We start from the raw sequence: 17,027 nt of genomic DNA, 5'->3' as shown, positions 1-17,027 counted from the left end.
AACATGTTTGGGGCTGCTCCACACTGAAATAAAAGAGGAGGGTTTGTTTATAAAAACGTATGACACTAAACTGAAAGGAGTGGAGTCCAGTGGTCAGAGCAGGGACTGGGTTCTATCCCTGGCTCTGGGAGGAAAGAAGGGTCTAGTGGTTAGTGCCGGCAGGACCGGGATCATGGCTCCTGTGTGTAAGAAGGATGTGCAATCTCTGTGGCCCATTCACTCCTTGACCCTTTGCTAAGTTTCCCAACAAGGGAGCTAGAGAGTAGCAAAGGGGCTGCTGTTTTCCGATGCCCTGGCAGAGGTCTGACTGATATCCACCAACTAGTCTCATGAATGCAGAACGGCGTTCAAACACGAAGGCCTTTCAGTCACTACTGACCTAGATTGTAGCCAGTAACCCCTAGAGGGGAAAGGTCTCATTCTCCATCGGCCAGCAGTCCTCCAGTCCTTCCATTGTGGGGCCAGACCAGAGCTGGTGTCCCGAGAGGCAAAAGGGCCTGTATCCTCTGAGCCAGCCAGTCCCCCTCACCACGTTGACATCCCTGCCACAGTGATACCTCCACAGATTCTTCGAGTCCACCAACCAGCTCAGTATTGAGGCTGGGGTTTCCAAGACTGTGTAAGCGAGGTGGTAGCCAAATACTATTGAATTTCACTCCCTTACGCTCCTCTGGAAACCCCAAGCATTTGATGGAGATCCACCAGACCATCAATGTGAACGTCCCCGCATTCACGATTTTAAAGCCCTCAGTCCAGTCCCTCGACAGCTCCCCTCTTCCCAAACTAAAATTATTGTGTGAACGTCATTCTAAAATCCTGCCTCCCTCTGGGGGGCTCCAGCGACTGATCCGACCTGGCCTCTACCTCTGGGCACCTGTGGGATTGTTCCCTCTAGGATGGCGCACTCAATTAGCAGGGGCTGTCAGGGAAGGATTTGATTGCCTCCCTCTCCAACAATCACCTAGAGTGGAGTGAATTTTCTTAGGCTCCCTTCACATCAACAGATCAATCAGAGCGCTGGAGGCCTAGGAATTACCAGACTGGATTGGCAAAAGCATGTGAAGGCTGGCGTGTTGTGAGGTATCAGAACGGTAGTAGGAAGACAGAGCCTGAAGCTTGAGCATGGGGGAAGACCTGTGGCCTGAACCAAAGTCAGGAAAAGGTTCGCTATGAGCAAAAGTCTGTCAAAAAACAGGTGCTTGCCGGCAAGTTCACTGTCTGGTACATAAACTTGGCACAAGTATGGATGGCGTTGCTAAAACACTCTGAATATGTAAACACATTCCAGCAGGCCAGCACAGGGACACCCCAGCCTGGCGCAAGATGGTTTGACAGAAGTGATGAATGGGGGTGTTTTGTCTGGAACATGAGGAATAAAGTACAAAGACGGTTGGTGAAGAGGGATGTTTTGTCTGAAGCAGGAGAAGAAAGGTACAAGGGGAGGTAACAAACAGGGAAGGTGACACACAAGTTGTTTATCCCAGATTGTCTGTCTCAATCTATAAACATTGAGGTACCTCGCCGTAACCCTTTGGCAGTGGAAAGCCCTGCCATTGATGAGCTGGTCCATTGTCACGGGCGTACACGGCGTAATGTTCCTCTAGAGCGTGTGGAGAGCTAGCACCCCGCGTTGTTGGCAATAAACCTGGCCGAGCGCCTTCACCACTAAATCAAGTCTGTGGTCTTTCCGGGCAGTTCGCTGGAGGTCTGCTGTGCCTTCTACCTGGCCAGAGCCGGTATCTAGCACGCACAGAGAAAACACACACGCAGCCAACAACTGACAACACTGGTGACCCCGACTGCTGATTTGGTAAGTAGGCGAGCTTCCCACTGTAGGAATTGCGGTCTAACATGGCAGAAAACCCCAAGTTAGCGAATCCCCTTATCCCCTCCGTAGCAGGGCGGTCACCCCGCTCCGGCTTGGAAAGGGTTAAAAGCCAGCTCTTAGAGAGGGCTGGGGCTGCAAGCAGCGAGGGAGGCCGATTGGGTTGGCAGGAGGCTGTTTGGGTTGGCAGCCGCAGATGTGGCCACACCCGATTAGGGTCCAGCTGGCCCTGATAAAAGGGCTGGGAGCCGCGTAGAGGGAGTCTCACTCCAGTGGTGGAGTGCGAAGGACCTGGCTGCTAGCTAGAGAAGTGTATCTCAAACAGAGCCGTGCTGGAGAAGGGCAGGCAGAGCTAGGGAACACTGGCCAGTTGAGACCCCAAGGTCTGTGGGGGTACTGAGGCTGCAGTGGTGCAGCCAGGCCAGGAAAAGGCAGCAGGTCCAAACCCCCTTGCCCATGATGAGTGGCCATTTCAGCCTACAATTTGCCCCTGAGAAAAGGAGCTAGATGAAGACTGGCAGTCGGTCTCTGAGGCAAGGTGGGCTTAGGGGGTGTGACGTTATGAGTGTAATAGAATATCTCACTGAAAGGTGACAGGCCCAGAAAGAGTTAATTAACTCACAAACTGACCTGACCCATGGCTGAACTTTAAAGACTGGTTAGGAAGATATGTAAATGAACAGAGCTTGGAAATGCAAGTCTGCATTGTTAGAGATAAAAGGGTAGATGTTTGTTCAGGTCTTGTGATGTAAGCAACCAAGTCTTGTCTATGGCTATAGCTTTGATTCAAAGATCAAAAGAGGAATATTAACATTTAGGAAGACACTGGAGGGCAATAGTATTATTGTCTATTTGTCTCTTTGAAGGTTGTGGTAACCTGTATCTGAACTGTTTAATGGATGAATTATCCTGTGCTAATTACCATGATGTTTAGGAGAAGGGAAGTTAAGCCTATTGTTTTCTCAGGCCAAGAGGCTGCTGGAAATGTATAAAAACCCTGGGACAGGATCCTTCTTCATCTCAGATCTGCTTTGGGTTTCAAGAAGGGGAAACCTTAAACCATAAGGATTGAGATGCCCAGTCACTGACTGGAGTCACCCTGAAGATGGACACTGGACTATAACCTATAGACTATTTCCAAAAGGACTTCTGGCAACTACAAGCTCATCTCTGCTCTGTATCTGAATCGCAAGAATTGAATTCAAGTCTGTAGGTATATTGATCTCTTAACCAACACTCTCTCTTTTCTTTTTTAATAAATTTTAGTTGAGAATTGACTAAGCGTGTATTTTGGATAAGATCTAAGTTATAATTGGACCTGGATGTGTGGCTGATCCTTTGGGATTGGAAGAACCTTTTCTTTTATATGATAAGATTTTCAGTAATCAGCATCATATCTGACGTGTGTGTCTGGATGGAGGCTGGGCACTTTAAGGGAACTGTGCTGTTGGGACTTCTGAGTAACCAGTGAAATAGTACAGCAGCTGTTTTGTGCTGGCTTGGTAAATCTAAGTATTGGAATATCCACCAGCTTTTGGGGTTTTGTCTGCCCCATTTTGTTTACAGTTCACCCTAATTGAGTGACCTCAGCGGCTCCCATGGGCAACATCGTTACAGGGGGATTGGGGTTCCCCAGGGAGGGGAGGACCCCTGAGTGTGGGGTCCTGTCAAGAGGCAATGCCCGAGCAAAGGGGCACCGCGGGCTGGGAGGGACGCGGGGCCTGAACTAAAGTGTGGTGGAAAAAAGGGAGAAGCAGGTGGCAGCAAGGGAGACACTGGCCAGCAGGAGGCGCTGCAAAGCTTGAAGAGCTAATTCCCAGACCAACCAGCAGGAGGTGCCCGCCAGTGAATACTCTGCCTTGCTACACCCTCCCTTCCAATCTCCAGAGTCTGATGAAGTATGGATGCGCTGGGTAGCCAGCAAAGGAGGTTCACATGCGTTCAAAAAAGACAGTGCGGAAACGTGGACTGGAATATGTAAAGCGATGGCAGAGACCAAGGCTTTAAAAAATAGCAAATACGACCACGGCTGTTAAATGGTTCAGACAACATGCCCCAGGACTGGTGGGGCAAGTAGCAGAAACCAAAAAAGAGTTAAAAGAAGCTACAAATGCAACAGAGCACACTGGAAAGCACAGGAACAGAACAGAAAATTGGAAACAGCTGTAGAAAAACTGCAAAAAAGAAAAGTGCCATCCCCTCATAATAAACCTTGTTGAGCGACACCGGGCTTCAGGTATTTAGATAACGCTTGAAGAACTGGGACAGAAATGGGAAACAGGTGGTCCGAGCAAAATTAAAAGATGGAACATGGAAAGACTGGAATGGGTGATGCAGTGGAGACATTGGGAATGACCAAGTAAGTGCACAGGAGGAAAAGGTAGCAAACAATACTTTCACTGCATCGGTAAATCAGGAGAAAACGGTAGGGTAAACGGAGCACCTTAAGACAGTGTTTTTCAAACTGGGGGTCGCGGCACGTAAGGTGTTGGGTTGCGGCAGCTCTGATCGGCACCGCTGACTGGGACATTAAAAGTTCCAAGGACGGTGCTGCCGAGCTAAGGGAGGCTAGTGCCTACCTTTTCCGACACAGCGCTGCGCCCCGGAAGCGGCCAGCAATGGGTCTGGCTCCTAGGCCAGGGGGCCACGGGACTCCACGCACTGCCCCCACCCCAAGCACCGGCTCCGCACTCCCATTGGCTGGTTTTCAGCCAATGGGAACTGGGGGGATGGGGGGAGGGTGCTTGCGCGCCTCTGCCTGGGAACCAGGCCTGCTGCTGGCTGCTTCTGGGGCGCAGCGCGGTTCGCGGTGCCAGGACAGGCAGGAAGCCTGCCTCTGCACCCCGGCTGCGCCGCTGACCGGGAGCTGCCAGAGGTAAGTCCGCACCCCAACCCTGCGCCCCAATCCCCTGCCCCAGTCCTGAGATCCCCAAACCCAGAGCCCCTCCTGCAATCCAAACCCCTCATCTCTGGCCCCAGCCCAGAGCCCTGACCCCCTTCTGCACCCCAATCCCCTGCCACAGCCCAGAGCCCCCACCCCCCACCCCATCTGCCCCAGCCCCTTGCACAGCCCAAAACCCCTCATCCCCAGCTCCACTGGGTCGTGGGCATCAACAATTTTCTTCAACTGGGTCCCCAGAAAAAAGGTTTGAAAACCATTGCCTTAAGAGACATGATCGCAGGGGAGTGGAATCAAAAGAATTTCAAAGTGAAAAACCGAGAGGATGAGGAATCGAAGAATTAACGCATGGAGTTGCCCAGAAATGGTTCACTGCAGCAGAGAAAGGCGCTCCTGCAATCCATTTGGCAGGCAGACAGAAACAACAGACACTGGGGGAACAAATTCAGGTTTTGTAAGAGCAGATAAAGACCCCCCATTCTCCTCTCAGAGCCAGGATAAAAACCAGGGGTGCGGGTTCCCAATCGCTTCAACCCACTGAGCCCCACTCCTCGCTCACAGCTAATGATGTAATCTTCTCTCTCAAATATTTGTACATACCCCTTAGTTTTCCTTTATATCCTCTGTCTGCTAAACTTGCTGCTCCTGCCTGTACTTTAAAATGACCGTACAGAGTTAATTGATCTCTCTTGGCTCAGGTCTCCCTCGCTTCCTAGTTTCAGAGTGGTAGCCGTGTTAGTCTGTAGCAGCAAAAATAAAGATGAGTCCTTGTGGCACCTTAGAGACTAACAAATTTATTTGGGCGCCTCCCTTCCTAGGTTACTTCCCCCTGCCCCCGACCTCTCTTCACTTCTGCCCTCTCTTTGTTTTAAAAGTTGTAGTTATTACAGAAAGAGAGGAAGCAACTGAAAACAAAACCGAGAAAACAAAAAACTGTATTCTAAACAAGTCCAGCGAATTAATTATTTTAACCTTTCAGGAATGCAACAGCTGGAATTACTTACCTAACTTTCTTAAAGACAGGGCTGCCAAGCACCAGAAATGCAGACTCTACTTCTAATCCTAACCACTGACTAATATTTGAAACATGGGTTTTCCTTATTTCCATACAGCAGAGTTTTTAAAAATAAAATATAAAGTAATGAAAAATGCCTAACTTACTAAATTAATATAACAAAGTGGGCAAATAACTTAATATACATTTTTATCCATTCTTATTAAAGTTTAAAAAAATATAACTGGCTTATTTAGATGTTTAACTTCTGTTTACCTGTTTGTTTTCTAAAATGCATGGCTTTAATAACTAAGCTCTTAACACCTTATCTTGTCTAGTTATGAAAACAATTCCGGCACCATTCACCTTTAATTGTAAGGTTGTCCTGTATGTCACGTATGCTGTCCTGTGCTGGATGTTGTGTGTTTTGTTTTAATTTTGTTGCAAAAAAAAAATAAAAAAAATAATTTATTATAAGTGGTACCATGCTATTTTAATATCGTGGTGGGACAACCATCATAATACCAATTTTTTTTGCAAAGCTCAAAAAGGCCTCAGTTATAAATATATGTACATATATTTTTGCCCAACAAATAATGCAACTGCAAACAAAAAGAATGATCTTTTATTAATCACAGGAAAAAAAGCAAGGGGAAACCTCAACATTAATGTAAAGGTATTAACACAATGTCAATTTCTTATTTGGGTTTTTATAAACTTGTTTTCACCGTTATTAAATATTGAAATATAGTTATAAGAATGCCATAGAAAAAATGTCAAAAAATATAACAATATATACCATGCCCGGTTATGCTACAAAATGTTAAAGCTAACCAAACAATTTCACCAGGTTTCCACCTTTTGTCTCCCAAATACAACCAAGCATCATGAATGTTTTATACCCTCCATAGACCTGCATTTGAAATTCATTTTGGTTTAATTTTTATACTCTTACATTATGCTAAAGGGAAGTAGTGGTTAGTAAAGTTTGTGCTTTCAAACAGTTAACAAAGGTGGAATTGGGATCACAAGCAAATTAACTCTAAAAAGCTTGGTAAAATTCTGTTACTAACTTTTCCTAAAATAGAGTGCTCAGCCGGGGAGAGCCTGTCATAAATATAAAGGGAAGGGTAAAAACCTTTAAAATCCCTCCTGGCCAGAGGAAAAACCCTTTCACCTGTAAAGGGTTAAGAAGCTAGGATAACCTGGCTGGCACCTGACCAAAATGACCAATGAGGAGACAAGATACTTTCAAAGCTGGAATGGGGGGAGAAACAAAGGCTCTCTCTCTGTGTGCGATGCTTTTGCCGGGAACAGAACAGGAATGGAGTCTTAGAATTTAGTAAGTAATCTAGCTAGATATGCGTTAAATTCTGTTTTGTTGAAATGGCTGATAAAATAAGTTGTGCTGAATGGAATGTATATTCCTGTTTTTGTGTCTTTTTGTAACTTAAGGTTTTGCCTAGAGGGATTCTCTGTGTTTTGAATCTGATTACCCTGTAAGGTATTTACCATCCTGATTTTACAGAGGTGATTCTTTTACTTTTTTTCTTCGATTAAAATTCTTCTTTTAAGAACCTGATTGCTTTTTCATTGTTCTTAAGATCCAAGGGTTTGGGTCTGTGCTCACTTATGCAAATTGGTGAGGATTTTTATCAAGCCTTCCCCAGGAAAGGGGGTGTAGAGTTTGAGGAGGATTTTTTGGGGGAAAGACGTTTCCAAGCGGGCTCTTTCCCGGTTATATATCTGTTAGACGCTTGGTGGTGGCAGCAATAAAGTCCAAGGACAAAAGGTAAAATAGTTTGTACCTTGGGGAAGTTTTAACTTAAGCTGGTATAAATAAGCTTAGGGGGTTTTCATGCAGGTGCCCACATCTGTACCCTAGAGTTCAGAGTGGGGAAGGAACCTTGATAGAGCCATATACCTTCTCACAGAAGACTCTGAGCACCCATTTTAGCAGTTGAGCATTATATTATGAAAAAACTGGTAATGCATACATTTACTAAAAAGGAATGTCTATGCAACAAAAGCAAACGTATCTAAAATAGGTCTATTTGTGCTAAAGAACTGGGAAAATCATAACAAAAGCATCCCTTGTGTTATAAAAGACTTGGTTCCTATTACAGTGTAAACAAACTAAGTTAATCTGTGTACTGAATTTGGGTTATTGAAAACAAGAGAAATGTACAAGCAAACAAGCCAAACCTTTACTATGTTAACCAACTTAAGCTGTTTAAGGGTGCAGCCCACAGACCAAAGATTCCAGAAGATATCAATGCACAGTGAAGAAACCCCCTGGCATCAAGAAAGAAAAATGAAGTGCTTTATAAACAACAGACTGGTCAAGTACACCTCAGACTACCACATTATGGACAATTAAGTAAGCAATCAGCTAGAATCCACTAGTTGGACCAGGTCTAACTGCCATTTAAACTGTATCTTACTGAGCAAAGTGAATTCATATGCCTGTGGTTTTATTGTGTAAAAGCAACTGTGTTATTGCCATATACTTTGTTAATTGATATACTAGCATCTTATCAGGAATGTGCACAAGACTTAAGGGCTGGGTAAGAGACTATTCAGCAGTCTGGGATCTCTTAAAATAGGTGACTCCAAAATCTACAGGGAATTATAGGTTGCCTTTCAAGATTGTTTGACTCTGGGGACCAATTTGGAACAGGGACAATATGAAAATTTATATAACAAAACATTAACTATTTTGACCACCAGGCAGTGGAAACTGTTTCTGAACCTGTAATTCATGATCTTAAGGGCCTAGCTACTGAAGAAACAGTGCACCATTTACAATGAGCATGGCATCGCTAAACTGTTTAAGCAAACACAAGTAAAAATTAACAAACTAATGGCAGCAAACAATATGAAGGCAAGAAAAAAACCCCCAAATTGGTAAAGAAATTATTTATATTGCTTATGAGAGTTTCATAGTAACTTCCATAACCAACTCATTAGAGAACATTAAAAAAAGCCAGAGAAAATTGCCTAACCTTATTAGTGATTCATAGCTAACTAGCTTTGCGCTCAGTGTATAATAAAAACAGTGGTGAACTGACAATGTCAGGTCATATGGACAAATTCCCTGTTAGCACCAGTCATATTTTGGGGTCAATGACAGTGCATCCTAACTGAGGCATGTGCTATTTAATACAATCTTGTTCCAATATTACCAATATTAAATCCCTGACACAGCAATACTTGATACCTACTTAATGGACAGTAATCAATTTACCTGGCAGACAGCGTTTAAAAGAAACAACTGTATCTACGTCAACTACTGGTGTACCATGCAGCAAGGCAAACCTAAAGAGCATCGCACGGTGGCTTGTTACGCCAGGAACGTTGTTGACATCACAACTCCAGTGCGTGGTCACAATAATTCAGGCCAAATGAATGGTACAGATAAGTGAGCCGCTCCTGTTTCCAGCTCAGTGAAAATTACTGCTGGATGTCACCATTGGGTAAGGGAAACCATAACATGGATGGGCAAAACCGTATAGTAACCGATTACAGAGAAAATGTATATACGAAGACCTCATTTGTGATGTCACTACTCCAAATTTTTGGTTTATTCCTCATACACATATCACTGTGGGACACATTGTAATAATATCTCCTGCAGTATTTCAGAACAACTCTAAAACTATATCCCTTAACCAAAGTCCCGGACCTAACATTCCCAGGCCCACTATATGGGACTAAGAACACTGCACATGAAAATCTAATTGAGTGAATGTTCAGGCCAAAGGACAGACAGGGAATGAATGTGTGAATGGTAATGTAAGGTGGCCATGTAACAGTGTTTAGCCCTCTGGGTCATCCGAAGTTCATGCATTATGGTTTTCCCGGGGATGATGGGTAAACATCCTCCCTGGAAAAAGCCATAAGGAGGGGGAATATAGTAGGAAGACAGAGCCTGAAGTATGGGCCTGGTGAAAGACTTGAGGCCTGAACCAAAGTCAGCAAAAGTTATGCTATGAGCAAAAGTCAGGCCCTGTCAAAAAGCAGATGCTTGCCAGCAAGTTCACTGTCCGGTACGTAAACTTGGCACGAGTAGTTAGTTGGCACTGCTAAAACACACTGAATATGTAAACACTTTCCAGCAGGCCAGCACAGGGATACCCCAGAGTGGCACAAGATGGTTTGACAGAAGCAATGACTGGGGGGTGTTTGATCTAGAACATCAGGAGTAAAGCACAAAGACGGGTGGTTAATAGGGATGTTTTGTCTGAAGCATCACGATAAAGGTACAAGGGGAGACAGCAAACATGTCATGAAACACGTAAAGTGACACGCAAGTTGCTTATCCCCGATTGTTTGTTTCAGTCTATAAATGTTGAGGTACCTCGCCGTAACCCTTTGTCCAGGCTAGGTGGCAGTGGCAAGTCCCATCACTGACTGAGCTGGTCCTTTGTCATGGGCATACATATAATAGTATTCCTGTAGAGTCTATGGGGTGCTAGTACCGTGCTTTGTCGGCAATAAAGCTGGCCAAGCACCAGAGTTTGTGGTCTTTTCGGGCAGTTCAATCGAGGTCTGCTCTGCCACCTACTTGGCCAGAGGCAGTACAGCACACAGAGAGAACACACACGCAGCCAACTACTGACAACAAGAACTAGATCTCAATTACCACCCAAAGGCACTGAAGAGAAATCAACCTCTGTGTCCATACTTCGACTAGTGCACCGTGGGAATCCTGGAACAGCTATCCCCAAATGCCCAGAGCCCAAGAGATTGCTTCTTGGGTTGCATTAACATGACTGTCATATGTAAGACAAGGAAGGTGACTGTCCTGCTCGACTCAGCACTGGTGAAGCCTCAGCTGGAGTATTGTGTATAATTCTGGGCACGCTTTGGAAAAAAGGTGGACAAGTTGGAAGAGAGCTCAGAGGAGGGCTCAGAAAACCTGGCCTATGAGGAAAGGTTAAAAAAAGCTCAGCCTGTTTAGTCTTCAGAAGAGAAAACGGAAGTGGGGCCTGCTAATAGTTTTCACATGTTAAGGGCCGTTATAAAGATGAATGTGATCAATTGTTCACCATGTTCACTGAAGAAAGGACAAGAAGTAATGGGCTTAGTCTGCTTCAAGGGAGATTTAGGTTAGATACTAGAAAACTGAAGTAGGACAGGTTTCTGAGTAGCAGCCGTATTAGTCTGATTCTCTGGCTGTGCCTTCATTTCCACCTTCCGTCCTGTCTAGTTAGACTGTAAACTCTTCAGGTCAGGGACTGGCTCTTATGGTCTCTTTGTACCGGGGTCCCTGATCTCTAGGTGTTAGCATAATAAATAACAACAAACTTCCTCCTCAGGCCTTAATGTAAGTGGGAAATTCTGAGCAGCCTGGGGTAGGGCCCTCTTGTGTTGTGTTTGTCTGTACAAGCTGCCTTTATTCTTAATAGGCTATCTCACAGGGAAACAATAAGGTTAGTGAGACTCGTATAAGTGTAGGGCTGGAAGGGACCTCAAAAAGTCATCAAGTCCAGCCCCCTGTGGTGAGGCGGGACCAAGTAAACCTAGGCCATCCCTGACAGGGGTTTATCCAACCTGGCCTTAGAAACTTCCAGTCATGGGGACTCCACAACCTCCTTTGGATGCCTGTTCCAAAACTTAACTGTCCTACTTCACAAAAAGAAAAGAAGTACTTGTGGCACCTTAGAGACTAACAAATTTATTTGAGCATAAGCTTTCGTGAGCTACAGCTCGCTTCATCGGATGCATTCAGTGGAACATACGGTGGGGAGATTTATATACATAGAGAATATGAAACAATGGGTGTTACCATACACACTGTAATGAGAGTGATCACTTAAGGTGAGATATTACCAGCGGGGGGGGGGGGGGCGGGGAAGGACCTTTTGTAGTGATAATCAAGGTGGGCCATTTCCAGCAGTTGACAAGAACATCTGAGGAACGGTGGGGGGTAGAATAAACATGGGGAAATAGATTTACTTTGTGTAATGACCCATCCACTCCCAGTCTCTATTTAAGCCTAAGTTAATTGTATCCAGTTTGCAAATTAATTCCAATTCAGCAGTCTCTCGTTGGAGTCCGTTTTTGAAGTTTTTTTTGTTGAAGAATTGCAACTTTTAGGTCTGTAATCGAGTGACCAAAGAGACTGAAGTGTTCTACGGCTGGTTTTTGAATGTTATAATTCTTGACATCTGATTTGTGTCCATTTATTCTTTTATGTAGAGACTGTCCAGTTTGACCAATGTCCATGGCAGAGGGGCATTGCTGGCACATGATGGCATATATCATATTGGTAGATGTGCTGGTGAACGAGCCTCTGATAGCGTGCATGTGATTAGGCCCTATGATGGTGTCCCCTGAATAGATATGTGGACACAGTCGGCAACGGGCTTTGTTGCAAGGATAGGTTCCTTGGTTAGTGTTTTTATTGTGTGGTTGCTGGTGAGTATTTGCTTCAGGTTGGGGGGCTGTCTGTAAGCAAGGACTGGTCTGTCTCCCAAGATCTGTGAGAGTGATGGGTCGTCCTTCAGGATAGGCTGTAGATCCTTGATGATGCATTGGAGAGGTTTTAGTTGGGGGCTGAAGGTGATAGCTAGTGGCGTTCTGTTATTTTCTTTGTTGGGCCTGTCCTGTAGTAGGTGACTTCTGGGTACTCTTCTGGCTCTGTCAATCCGTTTCTTCATTTCAACAGGTGGGTATTGTAGTTGTAAGAATGCATTACCCTCTGATCCCACTGAGGGTTACCAAAAGAAACTACACCATTTGCTCAAGAAACTCCCTGAAAAAGCACAAGAACAAATCCACACAGACACACCCCTGGAACCCCGACCTGGGGTATTCTATCTGCTACCCAAGATCCATAAACCAGGAAATCCTGGACGCCCCATCATCTCCGGCATTGGCACCCTGACAGCAGGATTGTCTGGCTATGTAGACTCTCTCCTCAGGCCCTACGCTACCAGCACTCCCAGCTATCTTCGTGACACCACTGCCTTCCTGAGGAAACTACAATCCACCGGTGATCTTCCTGAAAACAGCATCCTGGCCACTGTGGATGTAGAAGCCCTCTACACCAACATTCCATACAAAGATGGACTAAAAGCCATCAGGAACAGTATCCCCAATAATGTCACGGCAAGCCTGGTGGCTGAACTTTGTGACTTTGTCCTCACCCATAACTATTTCACATTTGGGGACAATGTATACCTTCGCATAGCAGTGCCGCTGATTTGTACCCGCTTGGCCCCACAGTATGCCAACATTTTTATGGCTGACTTAGAACAACGCTTCCTCAGCTCTCGTCCCCTAATGCCCCTATTCTACTTGCGCTACATTGATGACATCTTCATCATCTGGACCCACGGAAAAGAAGCCCTTGAGAAATTCCACCATGATTTCAACAATTTCCATCCCACCATCAACCTCAGCCTGGACCAGTCCACACAAGAGATCCACTTCCTGGACATTACAGTGCTAATAAGCGATGGTCACATAAACACCACCCTATACCAGAAACCTACTGACCGCTATTCCTACCTACATGCCTCCAGCTTTCATCCACACCACACCACAGGATCCATTGTCTACAGCCAAGCTCTGCGATACAACCGCATTTGCTCCAACCCCTCAGACAGGGACAAACACCTACAAGATCTCTATCAAGCATTCTTACAACTACAATACCCACCTGCTGAAGTGAAGAAACAGATTGACAGAGCCAGAAGAGTACCCAGAAGTCACCTACTACAGGACAGGCCCAACAAAGAAAATAACAGAACGCCACTAGCCATCACCTTCAGCCCCCAACTAAAACCTCTCCAATGCATCATCAAGGATCTACAACCTATCCTGAAGGACGACCCATCACTCTCACAGATCTTGGGAGACAGACCAGCCCTTGCTTACAGACAGCCCCCCAACCTGAAGCAAATACTCACCAGCAACCACACAATAAAAACACTAACCAAGGAACCTATCCTTGCAACAAAGCCCGTTGCCGACTGTGTCCACATATCTATTCGGGGACACCATCATAGGGCCTAATCACATGAGCCACGCTATCAGAGGCTCATTCACCAGCATATCTACCAATATGATATATGCCATCATGTGCCAGCAATGCCCCTCTGCCATGGACATTGGTCAAACTGGACAGTCTCTACATAAAAGAATAAATGGACACAAATCAGACGTCAAGAATTGTAACATTCAAAAACCAGCCGTAGAACACTTCAGTCTCTTTGGTCACTCGATTACAGACCTCAAAGTTGCAATTCTTCAACAAAAAAACTTCAAAAATGGACTCCAACAAGAGACTGCTGAATTGGAATTAATTTGCAAACTGGATACAATTAACTTAGGCTTAAATAGAGACTGGGAGTGGATGGGTCATTACACAAAGTAAATCTATTTCCCCATGTTTATTCTACCCCCCACCGTTCCTCAGATGTTCTTGTCAACTGCTGGAAATGGCCCACCTTGATTATCACTACAAAAGGTCCTTCCCCGCCCCGCCCCCCCCCCCCCCCCCCCCCCCCCCCCCCCCGCTGGTAATATCTCACCTTAAGTGATCACTCTCATTACAGTGTGTATGGTAACATCCATTGTTTCATGTTCTCTATGTATATAAATCTCCCCACCGTATGTTCCACTGAATGCATCCGATGAAGCGAGCTGTAGCTCACGAAAGCTTATACTCAAATAAATTTGTTAGTCTCTAAGGTGCCACAAGTACTTCTTTTCTTTTTGTGAAGTAGGACAGTTAAGTTTTGGAACAGGCACCCAAAGGAGGTTGTGGAGTCCCCATGACTGGAAGTTTCTAAGGCCAGGTTGGATAAACCCCTGTCAGGGATGGCCTAGGTTTACTTGGTCCCGCCTCACCACAGGGGGCTGGACTTGATGACTTTTTGAGGTCCCTTCCAGCCCTACACTTATACGAGTCTCACTAACCTTATTATTTCCCTGTGAGATAGCCTATTAAGAATAAAGGCAGCTTGTACAGACAAACACAACACAAGAGGGCCCTACCCCAGGCTGCTCAGAATTTCCCACTTACATTAAGGCCTGAGGAGGAAGTTTGTTGTTATTTATTATCTTAACACCTAGAGATCAGGGACCCCGGTACAAAGAGACCATAAGAGCCAGTCCCTGACCTGAAGAGTTTACAGTCTAACTAGACAGGATGGGAGGTGGAAATGAAGGCACAGCCAGAGAATCTGACTTGTCCAAAGTCAGTGGCAGAGCCAGGAGCAGGAGACTGGAGTTCTGATTCCCAGTCCAATGCTCTACCCATTGGACTATGCTTCCTATCCAAGGTGTAATTCATGATATGCTTTTCTACCTCCATAGCACAGATTTTGAAGCCACTAGGGAAGGACAAAATTAACTGGGTTTCTGCTCATTCTTAAAACTGCTTCTTTATGAGGAAGGCAGCCTGCAAAGGGAGTTAGCGGGGTAAAATAAAATAATTTTATTTAGAAATCCTGATCTTATTTACCCCATTTTTTTTCCTCACAAAAGACTATTATGGCAGAAAGATTTACACCAAGCGACAAATCTTTAACACAGAACTTCCCTCCCACCTGTTGACTGGGCATTTGAGTTAAGTGGGTGTTACCAGAACAGATTTTTTTTTTTAAAAGTGATTTCTGTTTAATTGAGTGAAGGGCACTTGTGGTGGAGACTAGGGGTCCTCTGCAGTTGCTGGGGAAGAACTAGCAAGGTGGACTCACTATACTGGGAAGAAGAAACACGAATACCTAGGGCAGTGGTTCTCGATCAGGGGTACGCAGAGATCTTCCATGAAGTCATCTAGATATTTGCCTTGTTTTGCAACAGGCTACATAAAAAGCACTAGCAAAGCCAGTACAAACTAAAATTTCATACAGACCATGACGTGTTTATACTGCTCTATAGACTATACACTGAAATGTATGTACAATATTGATAGTCCGATGGATTTATTTTATAATTATCAGGTAAAAATGAGAAAATCAACAATTTTTCAGTACTAGTGGCTGTGACACTTTTGTATTTTCATGTCTGATTTTGTGAGCAGGTCTTTTTTAAGTGAGGTGAAACTTGGGGGCACGCACGAGAAATCAGACTCCTGAAAGGGGCACACTCGCCTGGCAATGTTGAGAGCCACCGCCCTAGGGGATGCTGCATCTCTGCATTGCAATTAGTGTGTGTGTGTGTGTGTGTGTGTGTGTGTGGGAAGGGCAGGGAGGTGGCGGGGTGAATTATTGCAGCTGATCTCTGGGGCTGAGTGAAAGAGCTGAGGTGGAACTGGTAAGCCAGGGATGGGGGGGTGGTACCATTTCTTTGGAAGCAGTGAATACTGCTGGATGACGCCTGCTGCTCTGCGGGGGGGAGATGGGTGGGGGGCTGGGGGAGGCAATAAGAGAGTCTCTGCCCTGATTGTTGGCGGGGGGGGGGGGGGTGTATCTCCCGTGAATGTGAGGCAGTGGGAAGGGTCTCTCCTGGGATGGGGGGAGGGGATCTCTCTCTCCTGGAACACGGGGAGGGGACGGGCTGTCTGTGTGTGGGGGCGGGGCGGGTCCGGTCCCCCTTGACAGGGGGGTGTCTCTCCCCCCGCGGCTGGGGGGGGGAGGGGTAATTACGGTGGGTCACACAGAAACCCCCCCGCACTCACCTCCGCCCGCCTCCTCCTCCCGGTGGGGACACAGGAGCCCAGGGCTGCCCCGGTCTGGGCCCAGGGCGGAAGTGACGACACGGAGGCTAAGGCCGCCCGCCCCCCACCGTGAACTGTGCGGTGGTGAGGGAGGAGGGGTGTCGGGTTTCCGGCCACAGAGCGGAAGTCCCTGCGCCGACCTTTCCCGGGGCTCGGCGCCCTCACCGGAAGTGACGCCAGCCAGCGGCTCCCATAAGCTGACAGTCGCAGGCAGGAAATGGATCTGCCCCGACCAGAAACGGCCGCGCCTTCTCTCGTCGCCTTCTATATGGAGCGTACCAAATTCATTCCCCCTGTGTGGAATGTACCAAATTCATTCCCCCTTTGTGAAACACACCAATTTCATAGCCGCTCCTTTGTGGCATGTACCAAATTCATAGCTTCCCCGCCCCGTCTGTGGAGCATCCCCCATGCCCGCCCCTTTGTGGAATGTACCAATTTCATGCCCGCCCCTTTGTGGAATGTACCAAATGCACACCCCCTTTGCGGAATGTACCAAATGCATATCCCCCTCCCCCCATGTGGAGCATACCAAGCTGAGCTCCCTCCCACCACCCTGTGTCCCCTCCCACGTGGCTGTGGGGTGTTTTTCAGAGCTCACGACGCCCCCGATTGAAATGAACCGCACGGACAC

General features: G+C 46.2%; 1 protein-coding gene and 1 long non-coding RNA gene across 5 annotated transcripts in view; one reads left to right on the top strand and one right to left on the bottom strand.

The window, feature by feature from the left end:
* LOC102938351 (E3 ubiquitin-protein ligase TRIM39) overlaps positions 1 to 16,520 on the bottom strand; it is a 30,233-nt gene extending 13,713 nt beyond the window's left edge. The window contains exon 1 of one of the 4 annotated variants that reach the window (XM_037913911.2): positions 16,355 to 16,520. The gene's annotated coding sequence lies outside the window, so the exon portion shown is untranslated. Of the gene's footprint in view, positions 1 to 5,324; positions 5,480 to 16,354 lie in introns of those variants that run through there. The other 3 variants (XM_037913913.2, XM_037913914.2, XM_037913912.2) reach the window with 3 other exon arrangements.
* On the top strand, positions 2,055 to 3,102 carry LOC119567547. The gene is made up of 2 exons (XR_005227596.2): positions 2,055 to 2,363; positions 2,692 to 3,102. It is a non-coding gene; the product is annotated as an uncharacterized LOC119567547 (long non-coding RNA).
* Positions 16,521 to 17,027: the final 507 nt, after the last annotated feature.

Source organism: Chelonia mydas, chromosome 14 (genome assembly GCF_015237465.2).
Source record: "Chelonia mydas isolate rCheMyd1 chromosome 14, rCheMyd1.pri.v2, whole genome shotgun sequence".
Taxonomy (NCBI): Eukaryota; Metazoa; Chordata; order Testudines; family Cheloniidae; genus Chelonia; species Chelonia mydas.
The sequence above is the reverse complement of the archived record's forward strand: the minus strand, read 5'-3'. Positions and strand labels throughout refer to the sequence as shown.